At 38.0% G+C, this 23,007-nt stretch overlaps 1 protein-coding gene across 2 annotated transcripts in view; it reads left to right on the top strand.

The window, feature by feature from the left end:
- Positions 1–23,007, top strand: part of LOC135795317 (neuroligin-4, Y-linked-like) — a 141,767-nt gene that overhangs the window by 26,998 nt on the left and 91,762 nt on the right. For both annotated transcript variants that reach the window (XM_065306953.1, XM_065306954.1), the window contains exon 2: positions 22,573–22,679. The gene's annotated coding sequence lies outside the window, so the exon portion shown is untranslated. The remainder of the gene's footprint in view (positions 1–22,572; positions 22,680–23,007) is intronic.

The following is a 23,007-nucleotide window of genomic DNA, read 5'->3' as shown; positions in this document are numbered from 1 at the left end:
ATACTTACATTATATTTTTTAAAATCAACGTAATATTAAATTTAAGGTTGCCGTATTTATTTTACAGCATTACAACTGAACGTGTTAAATTAATCTGATTGTAGGTGCGAACGACATATTTTCATATTCATTGGTTTAGTTTACTTTCTAGTTTTAGGCGTAGATAAACTTTACTGGCGACGCAAACGTTTGAAACTAAAACTGAACCTGTCGAGCGGGAAATGAAGGAAAATTAAACAGAATGGAGGAGATAGAAATGTTTGTCGGATTTAAACTAAACGGTTAAACACTCGGCCGAAACCAGCTCTTTGACGAACATTTTAGGTCTTTAAATGCGACTAAAACGCTTTCTATACATTGTGCTTGTAATGTAGGCAACTTTTATTGCCGCATTTTTAAATTCAATTCAATTCAAACCACATTAGATACATTTTTAAATAAATGAATACATTTTTTTCTGAAAAGAAAATGAATTCATTTATTCGCTGAAATTAAACACAAACAAATTAATGACACCTTGTTAAATTAGCCCGGTTTCTCACCTGTTATTTCTTCGCTGTACTTCAATTCTTTGCGTTCTCTTTCGGGGTTCAATTTAAGTGGTGTAAACCTAAATAAACAAGGCGCCGACATGAAAAACACACGTTTTTCTTGCGCTCCCGCAAACGACACAAGCGAGAAATAATTTGCGCGCAAATTGTTGCGTGCCTGTGTTATTAGAAACACCGTGGAATAATTTCCAGGCCGCCATACCCGCCATTATCATGGTTATTATCATTTCGTGTGTTTTGCTTGCGGCACCAACTCATAAGCAATATGTTCTAACATGTCTACACTCTTACAGCGCTGGCAGTGTGGGTGATGCAACACGTAATAAGAAGTAAGCACGCTGTGCGCAAATAAAAAGCGACGCAAGCACCAACATCCGGGACTAAGTGATGGCTTCGCGAAGGTGTAAAAAGTAGGAAACACCAAACGGCGCGCGAAGAATAACTACCTGGTATAAATTATACAGGCCACTTTGTACGCGCCAAGACATTCGCATAAAGAATATTTATATTTATTCATTTCCCGTAGTTACTTATATCGTTCTTACGGCTATTGTGTTGCATTCTACGATTGTTGAGTTGTTGTTTGTGTGTTCTGTTCTTTTTTTGTTCGGCGCTAACTAGCATTCATGCGGAAATATTGAACGACTTCGCGGGTGCACATCGAGATAAAGAAAAAACAAAACGGGGTTGTTGCTCATAAATACTTTTCAATTATGAGCGCTCAACATGAAAGCAACAAAGTGGAGCGAGCAAGAATAAGTAATGCTAGCTACCTTTACAATTTGCATTTTTATTCATGGATAAACTTGACAAAGGTGATTTTTATCAATAAAAACCTTTAAAAGCAATGATTTTACATTATATTGATAGAATCTTTGACATTTTTTCGCAAACAAGCTAATTTTATAAGAAAATTCAAAAATTTAATTTTTATTTTTAAATTTTTAGTTTTTGAAACTTTGTGTTCATGTGTTCAAATAGATATTTAAGTTCTTACACGCTTCGGCACTCCCATATTGTCAATTAAATCTTATATCTTCCGTTGCTGTGTAGTTCAAAGTAATAATCCACGCACCCACGCACATTTCTCATATGAGACGTGGGCATATATTTATTGCAAAATTTTGATATGGATTGCTTCTAGCTGTGAGTTGGTGTATGTGTATGTGATATTCATTACGCCGTTATTTCGAATTACGTTCCCCAAATCTGTTCGGTTCACCCGCGGCATTATTGCTTCGTTATCAATTTTCGCCCGCCGATGGCAAACGCCGAGCCGCACCCCAACCCCCAGTATTGGGTGCGGATGGGCGCTGCTATCAGAACGATGGTGGGCGATGTGAGCATTCGTCTTGCTTCGGTTCAGCGCCATTTATTTTAATAATTAAGGGAATTTATATTTATGATTTGTGTGCATGCCAAATTCTACCGCACACACAATACACATGTTAATGTCTTCATCTCAATTTTAATACAAAGTGTTTTCAATCTGTTGAGAAGAATTTTGAACGGCAAGCAAAAAAGTCGTAAAAATTAGCGAGGAAGAAAAATGGTTTTAATAAGCGCCGACGACGATATTACCCCCGAGCACGAGAAGGGGTGTAAATTAATTAAAACCATTAATAATCGATAGCGATTCCCCATTTGATTCAATTACCATCCGCGAACGAAGCGATAAAAAGTTTAGAATAAATCACACGGGCGTTACCAGAAGGGTTCACAAACCAGTTATTACTAATCATCGAAGGGTGGAAAATTAACCCTCAAAATTACAAAAGACAAAATAAATCATTTCGAATTGCTCCGTACCTAACCATCAAAAGACTTTAAAATGTCAGTTATGCAATTTGGGTTGCCTAGGTTTTACTGGTACCTATATGTAAGCACTTAGCCACACGAGTGGCGGATGTGATTGATGTTGCATTGCATAATCCAAGTTGTCACTTAATTAATATAAACAAACAAGCACTATAACCGAGTTGAATATAACGAGCCAGTTCTCCGGTTTGTTGACGTTCGAGTGAAAGCACGTTGGGTTGCCTGTGTTACACGAGGACGATCTTGAGCTCTCCGCTATCGGGACTCACCTGCATCCGCTCGAATTGTTCAGCGCGTGGAACACGAGTTCGCTTTAAAGGATAATAAGCGGACATGACGTGCATTAGTTATGCGGAAATGCAAACGCACACGCGGATGTAGAATGCTTTCTCTGGGGACGTCACCGGAGAGTATTTAAAGCGCCTGGGTTAAAATAGTAATTCTGTAATGATTGTAAAAAAATTAATTTAAATAACGTTATAAGAAAATAATTGCATCACTAATGAAAGCCGTCGAGTGTAGTCGACGTGAAAAAGCTCTCACCAAACTCCAGCGCCCTCTTCTGTGCTCCACTCTCTTCGGCTATAGTAACGCGTGCGTTAATTTACGAGTAATTAAAAATAATTACGAAAGTTTCGCGAGTTTTGTCTTCGAATGCACGGCCAAAGCAACGGATAAACAATTTTCTACTTTTAGCTATGTTTCTTTTTTCTCTTCATTTTTTTGAGGGGGTGAGAGGTTGTTTGCGCCATGGTTCTTCAGACAAATTCCGTGATCCTCTTTGATGCAGACAAGCTCACTTTGTCGTGTCGAGGCGGGCGATATCAGCGGCTGCGCATTTTAAAGCTCGTTAAAAGTTATGAAAATCCAAAACTCATTAAAGAATTTTTTTCATACTCTTCGCCCCGATGTTAAATTATCTTTTTGGTTTAAAAGGTCCACTAAAATTGCGATTTTAATGCTGTGGATTTTTGGCTTTTGGAGGGTGGATGTCTCCATTTGTAGAATATTACCGTCGAGTTGCGTAGTCAAACGTGCATAATGCTTGAATCTGGGTCGCGACGCGTGCACCAAACCCCCTCGAAGCATCACTAAGCACCGTGTAAACAGAATAAACTCAATCTGGCATGAGGTAATGCAAGACAACGCCTTGCAAACTCAAAATGTCACGTTTCGGTTTAACCGAAAATAACTACTATAGTATTTTGTTACATTAGTTTTGTTTGATTGGATGGATGCCGTCAAAGCGTGACTTTTGTACGGCGCTGTAACTTTTCGAACAATTACACTATTTCTTTTATTTTTTTAGCGTGGAAAAAACTCACCAGCTAAACAAAGCAGACTTTGTGGCGCGACGGGTAATTCCACAAGGGTGTAGAATTGTGGAACGCGTTGACGGTTTGTTGTTTCACTGCGATTCGGTAAGACCTGGAAACAACTGAAAACAACGAGCTTAAAAAAGTTAAAAGCTCGGGGCTTTGCGAGTTTTCTTGGGTGCTGTAAAGGGGTGTCCGAAGAAAGTTGTTAGTTTTTCGAAACAAACTCATTCGAACACGTTTCAAGTCACACTCAAACATTTTAACATATGCAGCCCAACATACCACCCAAACTGTGGTTATGTATGCTGTAGCTATTATTTGTAGATTTTACGCTCAATTGCGAATGAATTAATTTATAATTTGTTTTTTTACAGTGTTTAAAACTTGCTTTTTGTTCTCAGTTGTAATTTCCGACGTTTTCCGGAAAGTTTTGCTTGATTCTTAATGTTTACGCAACCGGAATGCATTTTCTATTCATCTCTAAGTGAAAATCTCTAAGAACTTGCAACCGCCATTTTTGTATTATTTGTTTTACTCGAGTAGAAAAAGTGCCCGGATTTACCGCGCTCTTCGGCAGGAATATTTCAAGCGTGCAGACAACTCGTAGACAATCTGATCCGGCCATCTTTTACATCTCTTCGCGAGCCCGCTTAAGGTGGTGGTGCACCGCGGCACCGCTCGCGTCTTTTGCAATTAAAGCAGAATCCGGTTTGTGGCCGCAGATTAAATCTGAAATCGTCCGCTGCTGTTCCTTTCAGTTTTCAGTGCTCAGTTCTTCTCATAGTCGGCGATTTTCAACAACGTTCTTATTTTTTCCTCTCCTTTTTCTCGTTGTACCATTTCATCATTATGCTCTTGATGCCTCTTCTTTTCGTTTCCTTTTGCTTGTCTCACTCTTTGGGAAGTGGTGAAATGTGTCCCCCTTTTAAACACTGAGTGTAATCAGAAAATATTCGGTTAAATGTAATGTGGGTTGTATATATATGCCACCATTTTGGGAGATGCCACGTTCAGTGTGGAAGTGACGCTTACGCACGGACGCACCGAGAATGAAAAATCGCGGTTTATTAAAAAACTCCGTGGGACCACTTTGAAAATGAAGTTAAATGTCGCGGAAGAAACAAAGTTGAAAACCACGAAATGCGCGTCCGCACACGAGTTCACGAGCCAGGAAATGGACGTTAAAATGTGGCGGGCGAGAGAATCTATATACGAGAACGTGGTGAACCTCCTGGCCGGAGACTAAATCTTTTTCCGAGGACTTACATTCCAAGCCACACACAGCGAAAAAATCAGACGCGCGCACTGGGTAAATGAAGAAAACGAAAAAAATAAGCGAGGACGAGAAACAGATTGAGGATGCGGACGGAATGCTTACCGCACAAAAGTACAAAGAATAGAAATTGTCTAGCAAAGAATAACATAAAATAAATAAAAACAACAGCTGTAAACACTGCACAAATGCACTTCACGTAAAAACCATACCAATTTAACAGTGAACAACATTGAGCATCCTTTAAAATGTAGAAAAAACCGTAGTAAAACCAACATTACAAGTAGCATTAGTGAGTTTTAACACAAAACATTTATTACCACTTTAAAATCACGTTTTTTTTTCGGGTTTACAAAACATTTGTTTGTTGTTTCTTAAATGAATAAATTTAATATTAATTTATGTGCGGATGATTATCGATTCAGTTTTCGACAGTCTTCGGAAAGGCCGCCGAAAGGAATTACTTTAATCCATTTGGCGATTACTTATTAATTACGAGAAGGGGATTGTTCGATGTGTAATTACTTAAAGTTCACTTGGCTGATTCAATGGCTAACAAGTTTCAATTCAGCTGAAGCGGCACCAGCCGAGAAGTGGCGGCAGAGTAGCAGGAGTGCCAGCAGCAGCACCACACCATCTCATTCCCTCGCCACTCTCCACTGTCTGGGTGGTGAACGGAGGAGTAAATCGAGATTCTTGGGCAGCCTTGCCTGCCGAAGTGCCATCGAGACCAGCTACGCCAAAGTTTTCGCTATAATTCAATTGAAATTTTAACAAAATACTCGGAGTCATTGGAATTTTCATACAGGGGATGCTTAAATTATCAAAATTAAACATCCACCTCATAATTATTTAAAACAACGTAATAATAAACAAATAATAGAAGTTTTAATTTTTTGTATAAAAAATAATTAACATCCTGTATTAAAGTTGAAAATGTTAAAGATGTCTGTCTGGCAAACAATAGTTAAGAGCAAGACGAATACAATGGTGGCTAATAGCATAAACCTAGCAAATATTAATCCTTTATACTCGCATTCTTACAATAGAGTTACGGAGTTGTGAGTTGTAAACTTAGAAACTTTTCAACTTAAATACTGTAATTAATAAATTTTATAAAACGAAAAATAAATAAAACACCAGCTCCACAAGCTTATTACTCGTATATAAAAGGTTGTTTTATAATATTGTTTTATTTTATTTTCAAATATTAATTAATTAAAAGGATATGAAAACTGAATCGTTGGTTTTATGCTGTTGAATAACTATAGTGCTATTCATTATTATACTGCTTTTGATATTTTTCATTATGTAAAATACATATAAAATGTTGCTGATTGCACTGATTAAATTTGATTAAACAGAGTTTGGTCACAATTTAAATAGCGTTTTGATAATGCACACAGAGTAGCTTTGCTACAAATCAACAAGCGACATAAAATACTGGGAAATCAAAAAATACTCTATCGGTGGCTGTACTTTTAGTAATTAATTAACAGGTTCAAAAGAACCAAACAAACTCGGTTACGTAGAGATATATAGCTTCTGTGTAATAATTTATAACGTCCTTTGAAGTATTTATAATGTGATTTTCTATAAAAATTTTCGTAATATTTATTTCTTTATAATAAAATATATAAATATATATCTGACCTAAGAAATCTACTTATATATTATATTTTTAACTAAATTTTGTATAATAAAATCCCACAACTGCAAATTAATCGTTTGGCCTGCGCTGAATATCCGCATAAAGCAAACCGGTAAAACCCTGCCATCGAAAAAAGTTAAACTCCGTTAATACACCAATTTCGCCCTTGAATAAACCCGTTGAATGTTGAATATAAACACACCACGCGGCGACGACGACGAAATTGATGTGTAAATATAAAAATCCGTACTTTTACGCGCACACTTATTTATTTACGTTTATTTACTCGTGCACTGCGTAGGACGGAAATATATAAAAAAGAAACGAATTGAAATTAAGACCGTTGCTGTAGCTGGATCCATGCGCCATTAACACAACACGAAAGTAATGTAAAGTTTTATTGGTTAGTAAATTTTAATGCGCGACTAATAAACGCCTTTCGCTGCAGATTTGGATTAAAATTCGAACGCAACCATATCACGAGGGGTTAAGATTGAAAACTGTTGAAAATTGAAAGTAAAGCAGCTTTTGCTTCAGGAAGTCCTCGAAGCTCCCGAAGTGCTCTTTGGATGGGGTGAGTGCGCACGAACGAGCGTCGGAATAAAGTGAGATATCTTCATGAGATATCTGCATGAAGAAATCAATGCTAACTTATGTGCACTGGGGTGCAGATTCAATGTATGTGTGAACTAGTTTCGCAGCGGAAATGTTGTCGAGTTTCACATTTCCTCTGAAAAGTCAGAACGGTCAAAAACGAATTTCGCTAGTTTGCACCATAGTGACACAACATAGGCAACCAAAATTACATTTTAATATTTTACCATTATATTATTCTAACCTATTCTGTACTGTTTTCCCGATAGTGTGATAATCACATACTCAACTTTGATATGACCAACAAGAGCGTAATCTGTAAATAAATAGATCCGATAATCTCACGCGCAGTTTCCGGTTAGGAGTTTCTTGTAGTCGTATCTGTTTGGAAGCGATTACGCCCCAAACACACCACCTACCTCAACGAGCTGCAGAGTGATGCTGCTCGATACACTCGAGTGGCAGCCGCAGCTGCATCTTCACATTCCCCAACAACTTCAGCACTGATACTCACCACTGAAGACATGCTATCAGAACATCGATTGCAGCAGCAGCATCCCACAGCGAATGAGAAAATAGCAAAAGCGGAAAACCGGAAAACATTCAAGTCGTTCAAATGCTCTAAACATACGGATAACTAAATGTAGACAATTTTACACTTGAGGTTAGGTTAGAATAAACTCAAGTACCGATAAAATATAAAGTCACATGAAATCGCCTGGGGAAATATCGTAATATCTGCGTGTAGCTAATAATCGAGCTATTATCCACTGCTGGGATGCATCGCATCTAGGTCACAGTTATTAAATTTGCTATAAATATTACGCGTAGTTTACGACATCGACGATTCTCATGATTGAAAGCGCGCTGCAATTTAGAATGTCCCAGCGTGCACAGCATTCTAACCTTAAACTATGTGCAGCGACATCTTCATAAAATTTTAACTGCGTGTGAATTGTGAATTAATATTGCATCTTGGTGTTAATATCACTAAATTATGTAATTTTAATAAACAATATAAGATTTTATGAGAATTATTTCATAAGATGGTTTATTTTAAGATGTTCTGATATTGCTATCCACCCACCGATCGTTTATGACCGGGCGATTACCTCTGCATAATTCAGTCTGAAATCGACGTTTATTACCGATGGATTTTTCCTATCACGCGCGCGAATCGACTTCTCTATTGCAGGCCGACGTTAATATTTCCGTGTTTGACTCGTTATACAAAAGCGACGCCAACGGACGGCAAACGTCGCTAATGTTTTATAATGTCCCCGGGGCAGCGAATCCTATATTCATTGTCGTTCCATTTATTCTCGTTTGGAATAGTTTCGTAGCCACAATTTGATATATCGACCAATAATGTGAAAACGATTTATTTATAATTCACCACACTCGTCTCGTTTGATGTTTGGTTTCACTACTATTTGTAAAATGCTGTTTAAAGTGGTGCCATCTTTTGGTTTGTAAAGTTTACATTGGAAATCTTATAGGAAAGCGTAAATATTTTACATGTCTGGGTAAAATTGAAGTCTGAGAGGAAAATTCTTGGTAAAAACACACGAAACACAATAAAGCATTCTGTGCGAGTCTGGAAAGAAAAAGATTATAAAGTTTCGCTTTTGCTCGACGTTCCGAAGTCCTTGGGTAGCTGAGGTAACGCTATCGCTGTCCGCAACCGAACGTACAAAAACATTTCGGCACGCCAGAATGTCAGGAAGCTAAAAGAACTGTGCGAATAGCACGAAAGAAGCAAAGTGCGGATGTGTTACAATATCGCTCCCCAACGTGTCGTGCTCACTCTGGCGAGCCTCAAATGGGCTCACACACTGGCTACAAAACCTTCAAGAAGTTGATGAAAAACTAGGTTAGATGCGGGTAACATTGGCAATGGACACTTTATTCAAATCTTGAGTAATTAATATCAAATATTGCAAGTTAAACTACAAAATTTTCTTTAAAATCTTTATTTTAATCAAATGATTGTCCAAAAGTTCTAAAATGTTAAAAATTTTATAATCTCAAATTTTTAGTTCCCAACATGTTTTTGACGTTTCGTGATGCCACAATAATCCGACCATGAAATTATTGCTCATTTTTAATATTTTACTTCAAACATATTGTATGTTTCCATACAAAACTGCTAACGTGGCAAATAGTGGTCGACGTCAATGCAGAAACAGAATTGGCACTCGTTCAAAAATGTGAACATTTGTATAACTTTGCAATTTGTTGCTTTTTTGCAGCGTACAACGTACAACGCGTATTCGTTACAATTCCACTCGTCATGTACGAGTATGAGGCTGGACTATTGATTGAATGGCACTGACGTTGACCGCTCGGTCCAGTTTGACGAAACGTAATTTTTTTCCAGCACGCTCTCTTGTTGTTTGTTTGCGCTGTAATTACTCGTCGAACGCGCGGAAGGATGATTTGGGGTCGAATGTGTCAACATTCGGCATCGTGCTGCACTGCTACAGCATTCGTTTTCGAGCTCTTCGCATTGAATCTATAATGTATCAAACCGACAACTACCAATCGCCCATCACAAACACGCGTAGGTAACATTCTGTGAAAATGTGAGAGTGGGTGTAAGGGGTGTGATGAAAGTTGAAGGACAGCCTAATTGGATGCCTGACAGTGCGAATACAAATTAAACATGAGCGGACTGGGCGAAAGGCAACTTTATGACTAATAGGGATTCATTATTGGAAGCAATAAATATTTATTAATTACGGCAAAGTGTTGAAACAACCCTCGTTTATTTGCGGACAATTTTATGAGTTTGGTGCTAATCAAAATAAAGAATTTAAAGATTTTTAAGCGAAAAAAGTTGAAAAACAACTTGTACACGGATCATTTAATTCGTTTTCCTTTCCTTCCTGCCTCTATTTTGTGTGGATGGGGTTAGTTTGCTATGTGTTCCTACTTTTCCCACATTTTCTACGTTCCCAGCCGCGTGAACGCACAAGATGTTCAGTTGGGGTTGAAACTCCAACGATTTAAGTTACAAACACACTTATCTAGTGAGAGTTTTCAAAAAATTCAAAAAATAAAAATAATTTAATAAAAATTTAAATAAAGTACAAAAATAATTCTCACTGGTAAAAAAATTATACAATTAAATATATTTAATAATTTATCTTATTTTACACCCTGTATGATATAAATCTATCTATACAAAAGCGCATAAATGTATAAAAGCGTATAAAACTCTCGCGGTCGCCAAGATACATTTCGTGGGCGTTCATTCGAAAGTAGATTTTATATATGGCCCACGAACAATAAAATTATCCCTCCAGTCGTAGGAGGAGAAGTTGTTGCGCCCACTACAACGCATTTTTGTGGCAATGTGTAATAACATTTTGTACCCATTCGTCAATCTGCTTTCGCGACACCTTTCGAAACAAAATCCGAAACGTAATAAATGTTTAAACTAAGTTTTTGTGGGTGGAATTTGCAAAAAATATAAGATAGCATCCTAAAATCGTTAGGAAAATGTGGTCTTAACGCGGGGTTTGAGATTGTGTTGGTTTAGGTTGAAGAGGAAACGAAAAAAACGTGCGTCAAAAAAACGCGGAAAATGGAAATCCAGACGCACTTTATCAGTCTAGCTGAAAACTTGATGGATTACTTTAATATCGTCCGTTTTTTACGGGCGTGCCACCTTTCTACTTTTTGTTAGGTTTTTCCAAATGTAGCTGAAGGTAACTTATATCTACCAAACTTACATTTAATGTGAATTAGAAGAAAAGTCTTCATGAATGCATTAAAAACTCTTTTACCAAATGACTATAATGACAAGCTGAAAAATTAGCTCTATCAAAATCAAATCATCATTCAACATAATTTAAGTGTCAAAAAAGTTTATTTAAGTGTAATATGGGTTGCCTACAATTGGTTTTGAATGTTTTTGTTTATAGGTTATGTGGCGCAACATGTACCACAAAAAATACACGTATATCGCAATAATGTAATATAATTTGGTTGTTTACACGGACGTGTTTTTGTTGTTGTTGACTTTGGTTGGTAATGTTTGTGCCACCCGCATTACAACACAGATTTGTTGCATTATTAATGCTTGACGTGTCAGTTTGGCGCAAGCATCTGCATTTCAATTCGCTTTTGATGGTTTGAATATAATGGAAAATCGCGCCCTAAATAATTAAAAGTTTATTTTTAATTGAAAACCGACCGATGCTACCACCAGCATATGCCATATCCGCCTAGATAACATATAAACTCTATGATTATTTACGTTTAAATTCAATCATTTCATGCATTTTAATGTGCCTAAATTAATAAAAATGTGTGCGGTGAACACGCCTCGGAAATAAATTAAAACCAAATTGATTAAAACCTGTTTTTAATTTGTAAAATTCCAAATAAATTTGCGCGAAATTTGTAGCAGTCTGGAAACAATTTTGATTATTGTCCTCAGGAGCGTAGGTAGGAACGTGCCGAAAAAGCGAGGTTATTGATTTCGAACTTCTGCGATTGATCCCCAAGGGCAATAACGATAACGACCTAACCACCTCGTTAATAAAAGGTCCCCGCCGTCGCTACTCGTACCACCACAACGAACGTTTCTAACACTTTCAACAATTCTACAGTGTACAGCCACCGATCTTAACCTCACATCGGTGAACCTAGTCGAAGGTTCGCTTCAGTTCAATTTTCATGATTTTCGTTTTTACACTGCACGTCTGGATCGAAGCTAGACTCATCCATCCATCTACTGCGCTCTCTTTTACGCTTTCACATTCACGCTAATAGTCATGACGCAATTGTGCAGCAAGTGCACCAAAGGTTCACATTCACGTGAGCAGCCGAGTTTTCCAGTCTGCAGTTAGCTCAGTGGAAATTCGCAGCCACCACGAGTTGTTTCAATCGCCATATCGTTTTTTTCCACGCCCAGCCTCGGACGCGAGTTCATTTCAAAGAGAGCGCCATCGTTAAATTGCGGTTTTCCAATTGTCTGCGCCAGTCTAATTTGTTTTGATGGAATCGTGTGCCACGTAAAAGAACCAGCTACGAAATTGACAATTTCTTCAAACAGTCATTTCAAACGAATTACTTTTTAGACAAAATTGTTTTGGAAAATCTATTTTTAGACATTTTTCTAACGAAATGAAAAATTGAGGAAGAATAATTTTAGGAGTTTTAAAATATGATCAGAGATCATTGTGTTCTTGGCATGCAATTAAAACAATCTGGATATCAAAGTGTATCCATCTTAATACGAGTTTAACGACGAACGCCGCACGAGAGATAATCTCACACGCCACCCCCGCAAGGAGTTTGGCGGCGGCCTCGAAGAGTATAATTTTATTACACTCGAGCGCTGCATCGTCTTATTATGCGCACGCCCGACCAATGAGCGACTTATAAACTGCGCTTTCCGTAATTAGAATAGAATGAAATAATGATCATGAAATTCGGAATGAGTAATAAAAATTCGTGACAGAATAATTTTAAAATGAAATTTATTTATTTCAATAAATTGAGGTCGTAATCCCATTAAACCCACTTGACATATATCATTTAAAGAAAAATAAAAACGTGCTCGTTTTTATTTCGTATTTCTTATTCCCGATTTACGTTTCTTGGTCGCAGCGCACAGCGAAAAAAATACTGAACGTCAACTTGGGAGTTGATTTAATGTGATACAAAACGCGCAGGCTTCCATTTACATTTTTCCTAGTGGAATGCTGCGCCGCCGCCTCCAGTGAAATGGCATCCTTGCTCGCGCCGCATGTGGGGCTATGTAAATTAGGTTTAGATTTCATAAATTCAAAACGCACCACGCCATGCACACTTTCGACGTGTACGTGTAGATTGGGTTTGCCTAAAGTTACGCGTTTCTTGTTTCCCGCTTCTCGTTTCTCGTTTCGGATTTTGTTTTGTGTTTCCCGCTTTGGGGACATCGGCGTGTGCGCGCTTTTTGCGGAAGGTCCGAGGATATTTTATACTCGCGCCGTGTGCCTTGGAAAATAGTAAATAGCTTGTTGGACACTCAAGAAAAAATGAAATAAAACAAAACACCCGATAGGGTCGGAATTTATTCGGTTCGTAAAGAAAAAATGCATAGAATTTCGAACGCACCGAAACAAAAACCAACATGATTTTTATTGCGTGTGTGTGTTTTCTTGATCTGTGACCGGCTCATATTTTGAATCAAGAAACAAAAATGTCCCCTCCACGATATAACCTATAAAGTTCGGCGTCGTAAAGTGAAGTTATTGTATTTTCATTCCGCTCATCCTCCAAAAAGAAGGCGGTTTACGCCGGAAACGAAATTTAATGCCAAAATAAAATTCAATAAAACAATAAAACGAATGAAAAACAATAAAAGAAGTCACATTGCATACGTAGGTATTCGTACAAGCAAAAATGTGAAGAAAAAAACGGAATTAAGTTAATGTAAAGTTTAGCGTTGACTTTTACAAGTTTTTTGGTGTTTCACTCGTGTGCGGTAAATTGATTTTCGAAGAAGAAAAAAAATTCCATCAGAAATAAAAACTTTTTTACTGTCATATCCTCAAACTCGAGATTTTCGGCTTGGTGTCACGAAAATTGCCTATTCTACAATATGTTTAAAGAAATATATTATTTTGAAGGTTTTATTACCCAAAATTTCTTTAAACATACTGTATATTTAAGAACACCTAAGAAATGCTATAAAATGTATACGCACGTAAGTGAAGTGGAAGAAGTTCTTCGTACGACTGCCACTCGAATGTGTTTCATACACTTGCCACGCTCGCGCAGTCATCTTCTTTCTTCATAAACTCGCCGCCGTCGAAAAAAGGCAGCGCCATCGCTCCGCGCATCTGCTGGGGGAAGTTCGCACTTTGTTTGATGTTGTTCTCTGAGCACGCCGATGAAAAGTTGGCGGTTTTGTTTTTATATTATGTTATTACATTATTTGGCCCTGTACGTGAAAAATGTCCAAGTTTTTCGTGAGTTAGAATTTTCGTTGGCTTCCGGCACATTTCGTCGTACTTCATTTCTTCGGGAATCGCTGTGCCTGCCATCGTCTTATGAGTAAGCAAACATGACGGAAAAGTAAGTGAACTTGTACGTGTGTGCAGAAAATAGGACGAAACTATGAGAAAAACTACCAATATGTGGAAATGAGAATAAAGGAACTATTTTAAGTGGTTTTAAAATAACTTTTCTTTATGTTTGTTAATTTTAATATTTTGAGGTTAATTTGAGTATTTTTGGAAAAAATTTAGGAAAAAAATTAATAAAACTAAATTTTCCCTAGCGCAAGTCACTCTAAATCAATCCGCAGGCATGACTTCCCCTTTGAATTATTTATATTTCTTTGGGTTGGCTTTAGCCGGAGAGGTTTTTCAGTTTTCGGCGAACGCTAGCACCCTAGGCGACAATTCCGACGCGTTGCCACGCCGCCGAAATCGTTTTACTCCTTTCAAGCCACAAACCACACTAGCCCACTACCGCCTTTCACCTCGTTCCATCATCCGTGCGTGCAACACATTGAGATTTTGCTTTTTTTGGTCACCACCTCACCGAATTCTGCAGCGTGCGAGCAAAGAAATGCATAAATATCTACTTGAAAATCGATGAATGTTGAGTTGTAAGCAACTTACAAGTCACGTAAATCGAAAATGTGAGGTTATGCAGCCTTATGATTATGTGCCTCTACATATATATAATCATCGTGGTTGCTCTCAAATCTTGAAATGCCGGATATTACTACGATGTCTCGATGTATTTATTAGAAAGAGGTGAAATATTAATTCGAATCTAGGTCAACGTTATAACGTCGATATTAGGTCTTTTCTGTGGGATGTTCCAAAAATGGACGCGTGCAATCATACGAAAATCTATTTCTTACTCGTTAGCTCTGATCAAAAATAAATTGTTCTTTTATTTTTAGAATTTAATCACATTTTGCGCTGGAGATATGAACTGCGTAAATATTTTTATTAGTTTTTATTTAATAAATTAAAATAAGTGAAAAATGGAACGTATTTGTGTTTTATAGTTTGCACACCGCCATCTTGAACAGCGTTTAACATCCATATTGAGTCGTTACACTTGTTAGGACTTATAAAATCTACTAAAACCTGCGCTTATTTGCTGTTTTATACACTCGTGCAACAAAAAGTTAGACATTTCACACGCTTGCGCCATATTTGTTGTTCGGATCGTGATAATCCCATAGTGTAGGTGGATGCGACGCGTTACCGTCTGGGTCTTTTATTATGAAATCGTAAATTGAAACTGTTTGCTCTCGTTATTAGCGTTTTTCATCGCTTTCACCTCGGAACTCGTAAAATCGACGTTGTTGCAAGCATAACCAAACATAACCTCACACTATCGACATTTCAGCAATAAAAATTATACAAAAAATAAGCATTGTGAATGCATAACATTGACGCGATACAAATTTTATTACTGATTGCAATTTTTATTGCTTTTTTTATCAGTGTCGATTTTTTTTTCATTAAGGTTGCTATTTCAATTAAATTTGAAGCGCAAACCTTCAAAAAAGCAACGATAATAATTTAGTACATTTTTTGCGTTTTTAAGAGGGTTTTATATGTTTTTATGACGCGCATGATTTATACTCGTTTTATGACGATTTTTTTATTTCTGTTTGGCCACACATCTGATTCGTAAACCTAAAAGTTGTTTTGGTATGTGATATGACTGTCGATTTTAGAATTCCGAAATTCCAAAAGCGTAAAAATTTGCTCGAATGTGGCGAAACCTGGCGGAACATGGCCCACGCACGAAATGCAACATGGCGGACATTGAGCGTTAGCTATTGGTATAGTATCACCAAAGTCACAACGGCTTTAGGACTGGAATTTGTTATGGATTCTCTTTAGTCCAGTTGGTCCTGCTTTTGCAATGAGAACCACATACGAGGGGAGATTATATCCGTCGGGTTTTTACGGCTCAGAGGGTTGCTGCACGTAAAAACAGAGCAAAAAGTCAAACCCGAAACGCGTCGATAATCACCGAAACTCCATTCCGGTCATTATGCGCTTCGACGTTATTTTTTTCGGGGTTTCGCGTTGGTCAAACGTAAAATTTTCCGAAAAACAGAAAAACAGTCGTTAAAAATATAATTGATTGAATGTTTGTGATGTTTTTAAAGCCAATTTAGTTGATGCTAACAAATAAGCTTCTATTAACTGTAAACATTTTTACGCAACGGAATTTTGTCCAATTTATATATAATATGAGCAGAATATTTTGCTGATGTAACTAAATTTGATCGTATTAAATAAATAAATATAAAAACATGATGTATCCAATAAACCCTTTAATTCCTTTATTTTTACATTTTCCGATTACTGTTGTGAAAGCTAATAACCACTCTATTTCCAAAAAATAGTTGTTTACAAATTTTCGATTTGCGTTACCAGGAAAAGTTGTAATTTTATTTGTTTTTATTTTTATACACCCTCGGGTAGATATTTATTAATTATTGTTTAAAAATTATTGGAAAGTTGATTACTATCGGCATCAAATTAAAAATAAACTAAAGAAAAACAAAAACTTTTGAAAATAAAATCTTCTAGTCTAATAAATTAGACTAAATTGTATATTTATTTCAGGGTGTTGTTCCTGTGTTATCTAGCTGTACATGTTCATTGTGCACGTCTCCTCGATGCAAATGAGTTTTCTGTCATCAGTGTAACTGCCAACGCTGGCATTGCTGCCAACTATGCGCGCAACGCCAACTCTGCACTCTAGTGCCTTCAAGTATGTCGAAACTTTTCGAAACTATCTCGCATACCCAGCGAAAAAAAACGAAATTTCCATTGCATTCATTTCTATAGTTCAACTCGTCCTCGCGCCCGCCACTCGACGAGCGACATGGTGTGATGCCGGACGCGTCGCGACGCTATTTCTCGCACTGATGCCGAACACAAACACCTCTTGTGCCTCTCAAACTGTGAGCGTTAAGCTGGAACTGGTTTGAGGTTTGCGCTGTTTAGTCGTCATGTTTGTGTATGATTGTAATAACAACGGAAACAACTAGCGTAATTGTTAGTATAGTTTGTACTGTGCACGCAATGCGCATGAAAATAGAGGGTCGAGATGTACAAACAGTGTGAAAACGATGAAAATAACGTGTATGCACGTATGCAAATAAGCACCTGGATAATTGAAAACATAAACGTGCAAGATGTTTTGTTTTATATTATCAAAACTGTCGAGGTTAACCTCAAAACAAAACAAAATAAATTTTAGGTTAGGGGTCACCAGTTTATTTAATGGTTTTGTTTTATTTCCATGAATTTATCACAAAACCCCGGTTTAAAAAGTTGGTAAAATTAAAACATAAAAAATGACAGCTGTCATTTATAATCCCAAGTGAATAAATGTGCTTTAGAGCACAAATATTTATTGATAAAAATTTTAATTTCTTTCCCCTTCATAAACAATTTTTCACTTTGTGCTTTAATCTTGCGTTTATTTTCGAACGATGTCGAACACGAAATTAATCAATAAGCTGATTAATGAACACTCGATAATCTCATAATTGCTTTCCTTCTTTGGCACTCCTGCACGTCGTACGCCTTTTCGGCGCCGCTGCTCCATTCTTTCGTCTTTACTCTGAGAGGGTGTGGGTGTGTGTTTTTTTCACTCGAGAACACAGCCTCTCACAATTTAATTAATCCTTCTAAATGCTCGTAAATAAATTAAAACCACCGTAAACGATGTCAACGCCAGGCGTCGACGGCGTGCACTTCGTTGAACAATCATAAAAAAAACAACACAGCGCTGCTTAAGTTTTATATTTCGCGAATCAATTTAAAATTCACACTTTTATAAATAAGCCGGTGACAACGACGCAACAAAAAAAATAAACAATTAATATAATAACACTTTTTATTCATGAACGAGTAAGTGAAAAATGTGCTCCACGAATGTAATTACATTTTTTATGTCATTCTGTGGTCGTGAATGAGGTGATGGTGCAAATAATGCGAAATTTCACTTTTGCTTTCGGCGGGTATGAAAAGCAACATAAATTGTGTCGCACTGTGCTCAGTGTCTTCTTCTGGTGCGTTCTTTATGCGTCGCATTATGTCAGAGAGACTCGAAGGAGGAGAGCAACATTGAATTGAGAGAATTCCACGCGTACAGCACGAGGAGTGCTCATTTCTATACTTGCCTTTTTTTGTATATTTATTTGCTCCATTTGGCACGCTTGGAATAACACTTAGGCAACCCATTCAGCGCGTGGGCACGCAAAGACGTCCATTTGCTTTTTTCCATGCGAAAAAAAAAGAACCTCCGAAGCGGTGTTAGAAATTGTGTTAATGGCTGGTACATTATGCTTAATTCTTATTTAATGTGGTTCAGCTTCAATTTCGCTCTTCTTATTTACATTTTCTTTTGTTTGATAACCCAAAACATGTTTAATTTATAATAAAATCTTGTTCGCCTTTTTCTTTCATTCTCTGGCGGTGAAATTTATTTTCAAGTTTGTTTTCGATTTTATGTTGTATACTAGATGTGATAGCTCCAACGAACGCTGCATATATTTTTATCAGTTATCCTTCCGTTGACACGCCATTGCTTTTTCTCTTCGTGTGCGCGCTTTTACCAAGAGCCAATGTCAATGTATCGCATATCGAATTGCGCTGCTGGCTGACACAGCGTCGCTTCACCTTTTGCTATCAAATCGCTTCTTTTAACCTGCGCGACACGATGTATCGTCTTGCGTGTAAGTAAATATAGCGAACGGGGAATTGAGACAACACGTAGGGATCTCAAACTATATTTCGTTCAGTTTTATGGTTGAATAATCTTTTAAAACTATACAATACATGCAATACATAAATACAAATACATTTAAATTTCATTGCAGGTTTTTTTGTGCCAGCATCTTTCAATTTTGACATTTTTACAAATCAGTAAATTGCAAAACCAGACTTTGTCATTATCAATGTATGAATCGAACAATTGCATTTCACTCAATTTTTCTCTCCCACTTTACAGTCGTTTGTTCCCGTCGAGGCATTTTTTTGCTCCAATAATAATAGAAAACGAGGTCCATTGGGAGGCGAGCGACGTCTTCGCATGTTTTTCGCCGACTCGCTTCACTTGGTAACCGCTCGATACGAACATTTTCTCAACGCCTCGCACGAGACGCGGCGACGGCGGAGTGGAGCGTAACGTGCATTAATATTTTATGAGTTAAGAGTGCTTTGATGTGGTTTTCGTATCCATCATAGACGCTTGCCTAGTCAGAGGCTAGGGCATGACGCCCGAGTCAATCGGATGCATTAAAATGCGATTGGCCCACGTGGCCCCGGTTTGTCTACAAAACGACATTGAAATATTCCATCACGTGTGTCAAGGACCCAAAGAGTCAATATTACCATAACCTCTATTAGGTACTATTGTCACAAACATATCAATTCTGTTTGGTTTTGTTATTCGACACCAGATGGTGTTAGTAGTGTCTGAAAATAACCTATTTGTGGACTGTAAACTTTTTATGATATTCATTAAAGCAACTAGAACTTGAATGTTCCAAGGGTGATCCTTAGATGATGCTGAGATGATTGTTTCCGTTAGTTGGTTTTGTGTTGTGGGGTGTGTGTGTGTGTGGGACGGTTAATGCCGGCAACTATGATGACTAGCACGATAACGACCGTGAGACCGGCTCGAGATGATAGTCGCCACGACGGAGGCGGCGCATTAAATGAGTTCATTACGTATTCAAAGCGACAACACAGCGTCTTGTGTTGTTGCGCTCGCGGCGCTTGGACCGTAACGCGTGGCGATGGAGGCGGCGGCAGGAAAGGACGGCAGGTCTCGCGGCTTTCTCAAACATCAACTTCGCCAATTGCATTATTAATTTACAAAGCGACCGGGCGCTCGGTGCATGACTGCATTAATGGTAATCGTCTTTGGCGGCGGTGGCGGCTGTGGTGGCGGCACGGCATTGCGCAAAGTTTCACTAGACCGGCAATTAACATCAAATTGATTACGACATTCAGATCATTACAAAACAAAAGTTTTGGTTTGAAAACGCTCCAACTTCAAATAGGTAACGGCAATATTATTAAATTATGCAACCAATTATACACGCAGCAAAAAATTCTATCATTCCGATCATGTAGAGTGAAAAATTGCATGAATATTCATTCCAACAGTTGCCACTCTGTGCAGCACGATTTTGCAAACCAAATTTCTTTTTATTGAAATTCAATTTTATACACTGCACTTATGTACGACTAGAAATCTTTACATACACAGTGTCCGCGTTGAAAAAATAAAATATTTATTCACATATGTGCATGCGACATGTAAAATTTGTAATTCAAATCAATCGGTATGAATAGATTTCAATGTTGATTTGCTTGCCGGAAAACAGGAAACTGTCTCGCATGTACGCGTGAACGCGTGTTAGGAGAGACACGCAACGAAATTAATGAGCGGCTGTCGTAGCCGCCGACGGGCACATCGACGCCGTTCGCAAATTAACTGACGATTGAGACGGAAAACCGGTTGCGGGCGTTTGCAGACATATTGCATGGCATTCGTTGGATGTCACTTCGACATTTCGAAGCTGAAAACTATTTTAATACTCGGAAACTGTAAACATCTTTGTTGTTGTCGTTATCAACCGCTAGTGACTTATAGATGGCGCTAGTTTATTAATTAAAGTAGTAGATATGAATTATTGGTTTTTATAATTTAATTATTTTTATATTTTATTAACTTTTGCTTTGAATTGATAAGATGTTAAATAATCGCCTCCTTCCACGCACCGCAGGAAACTGTCTCGCCCTTCTTGCAGCATCCCTAATAGCTTTTCAATTATTGATCGGCGGCTTCTTGATGAATTCAACACCGAATTCAATTGGCTTGATTAAATGCCGCGTTCTCCTTCCTCTCAACGGTGTCCCGGAGGCGGCTGCTTCCTCTTTCTCCGCGCGACCACCCTCGGAAAGGAAGACGGTACAGATTCCTTTCCGCAGGACGAGGATCGCGTACTGTGTTTCTGCTTCTTTGAACATTTGCCGATGCGCCGCATTCGCAATTTGCTGCTAATAAATTCATCATTCGAAATTAAAAAAATTAAAACACGGAATTCCACTTTCTTTCTTCCATCGTCGCGTGCAATCACTGAAGCAAAAATAAAAACGCTGGAAAAGTTTCAGGCGTAATAAATTGACCGTAGCATCGAGAATTTTAAACGAGTCGTAATTTATTTCAAGTTAAACAAACAACGCGGCCTGATAATAGTCTTTGATATTGTTTTGTTTTTATGCCTTGTGTGCATCTTGGGGACTTCGTTTGTTTTGATGCTTGCGATATCGGAACATTATTTCGCAAATAAACTGAATTTCCACGGCGATTTCTTCTTTTGCGACGGTGTTTAAAGGCACGTGAAAGACGTGAAGACCCGCGCTGCGAGGACAGCTTTGTGCCGTTTGTCCTGTTTGTCCTGTCGGCAAGATAAAGAACTGTGTGGAGGAGTCGTCCTTTCGTCACCGCACGCCCAAGTAGTCCATTTCCTTTCGGGGCTTTTTGATGTTTGCCGACGTCGTCGTCGCTCACAAGCGCAAAGATTGGAAAAATAGACTTCTACCTTTGGACGATGGCATTTTACCGACGTACCTGGGACTTACACACACAAACATACATAACCGCACTTTGAGGACGTCCTCAAGAAACGAAACGAGTTTATTCAAAAGGACGATTTAAAAATCTAAAATTAAATTTTCCATGAATGTTACTTTAAATTAAGCCTAAGACTATTAAGCAATAGATGGTGTTGGTAGTAAAATTACGATAGTAAATGTCTTACTCACGTATTCTTTGTACTGTCACAGTAATTCCGTTGCACTATCGCGCTATAATCATTGGCACGATAGTAATTTAGTGTCGCGTCTCGTCTCCAGCCGTCGTGCTGGGCGAGTACTGTATGTACGGTCTGTATCGCAGGCACCGGCGCTCGAAATTGGGTTTCGGCGAGCGACAATGGCCAACGAGGCTGCGAAACGGCAGTGCGGACGACATGATAAAGGTCACTTCCGGTTCTGCTCGCTGGCACTCTCGGCCCATTTCGGGCATATCTCGTTGTGCACATCTTGATTGACGGCAATCCCTTCATGATTTAATTACTGTTCCTTTCTCTAATGCTGAGACATTGCGAATGTACCAGTTTTCAAAATTACTGTCATAAATAATAATTATTAAATAATTCAATTTGATTTTAGGAAACATTTACGTGGAAATTGTTATTATTGTTTTATTATGGTACTTATCAACGTAAATAGTGAATAAATCGCAATGATTGCTTGGTAATTGAAATTAACTGCAGCGTTTCGCATTGTTTTCCAGATAACAATGCGATAAGTGATGGTGGCGCGTGGAAATTGCTGCAGCTCTTCGTGCTTTTCATGCGCTTCGTGAATGCGACGAAAAGGCGTCGTTAATGCAATTGATTGGTAAGTGAACTTTTTTTTAACTTTCGAGTATTATTTTTTATAAACAAGAAAATGAGTTGTTATTTTTGCTAGTGAATATCAATATGTTCCATTTGGCACGCGTGCATCAGCATATGCTAACCACCATGACCTATTATCCTCTGACAAAGTGGAAACGTGGAAAATGTAAAAAATGTGAAAAATATGCGAAATGAATAAAAGCTTCTTTAGAAACGCCTCATAATAACGCGAAATCTAAAAATATTCCATATTCTCGGGTCGTCGTTGGAAGTGTTCTGCCTTAAAGAAGGAGAAAGGACCTCAACTTGGGGAAAGTTGAAATTTCAGC

This window comes from Atheta coriaria, unplaced genomic scaffold (assembly GCF_025399875.1).
Source record: "Atheta coriaria isolate IRGN ID8LTWV9N9 unplaced genomic scaffold, Caltech_Dcor_3.1 hic_scaffold_7_pilon, whole genome shotgun sequence".
NCBI lineage: Eukaryota > Metazoa > Arthropoda > Insecta > Coleoptera > Staphylinidae > Dalotia > Dalotia coriaria.
Note: the sequence above shows the minus strand (reverse complement) of the source record. Positions and strands in the feature narration are given on the sequence as shown.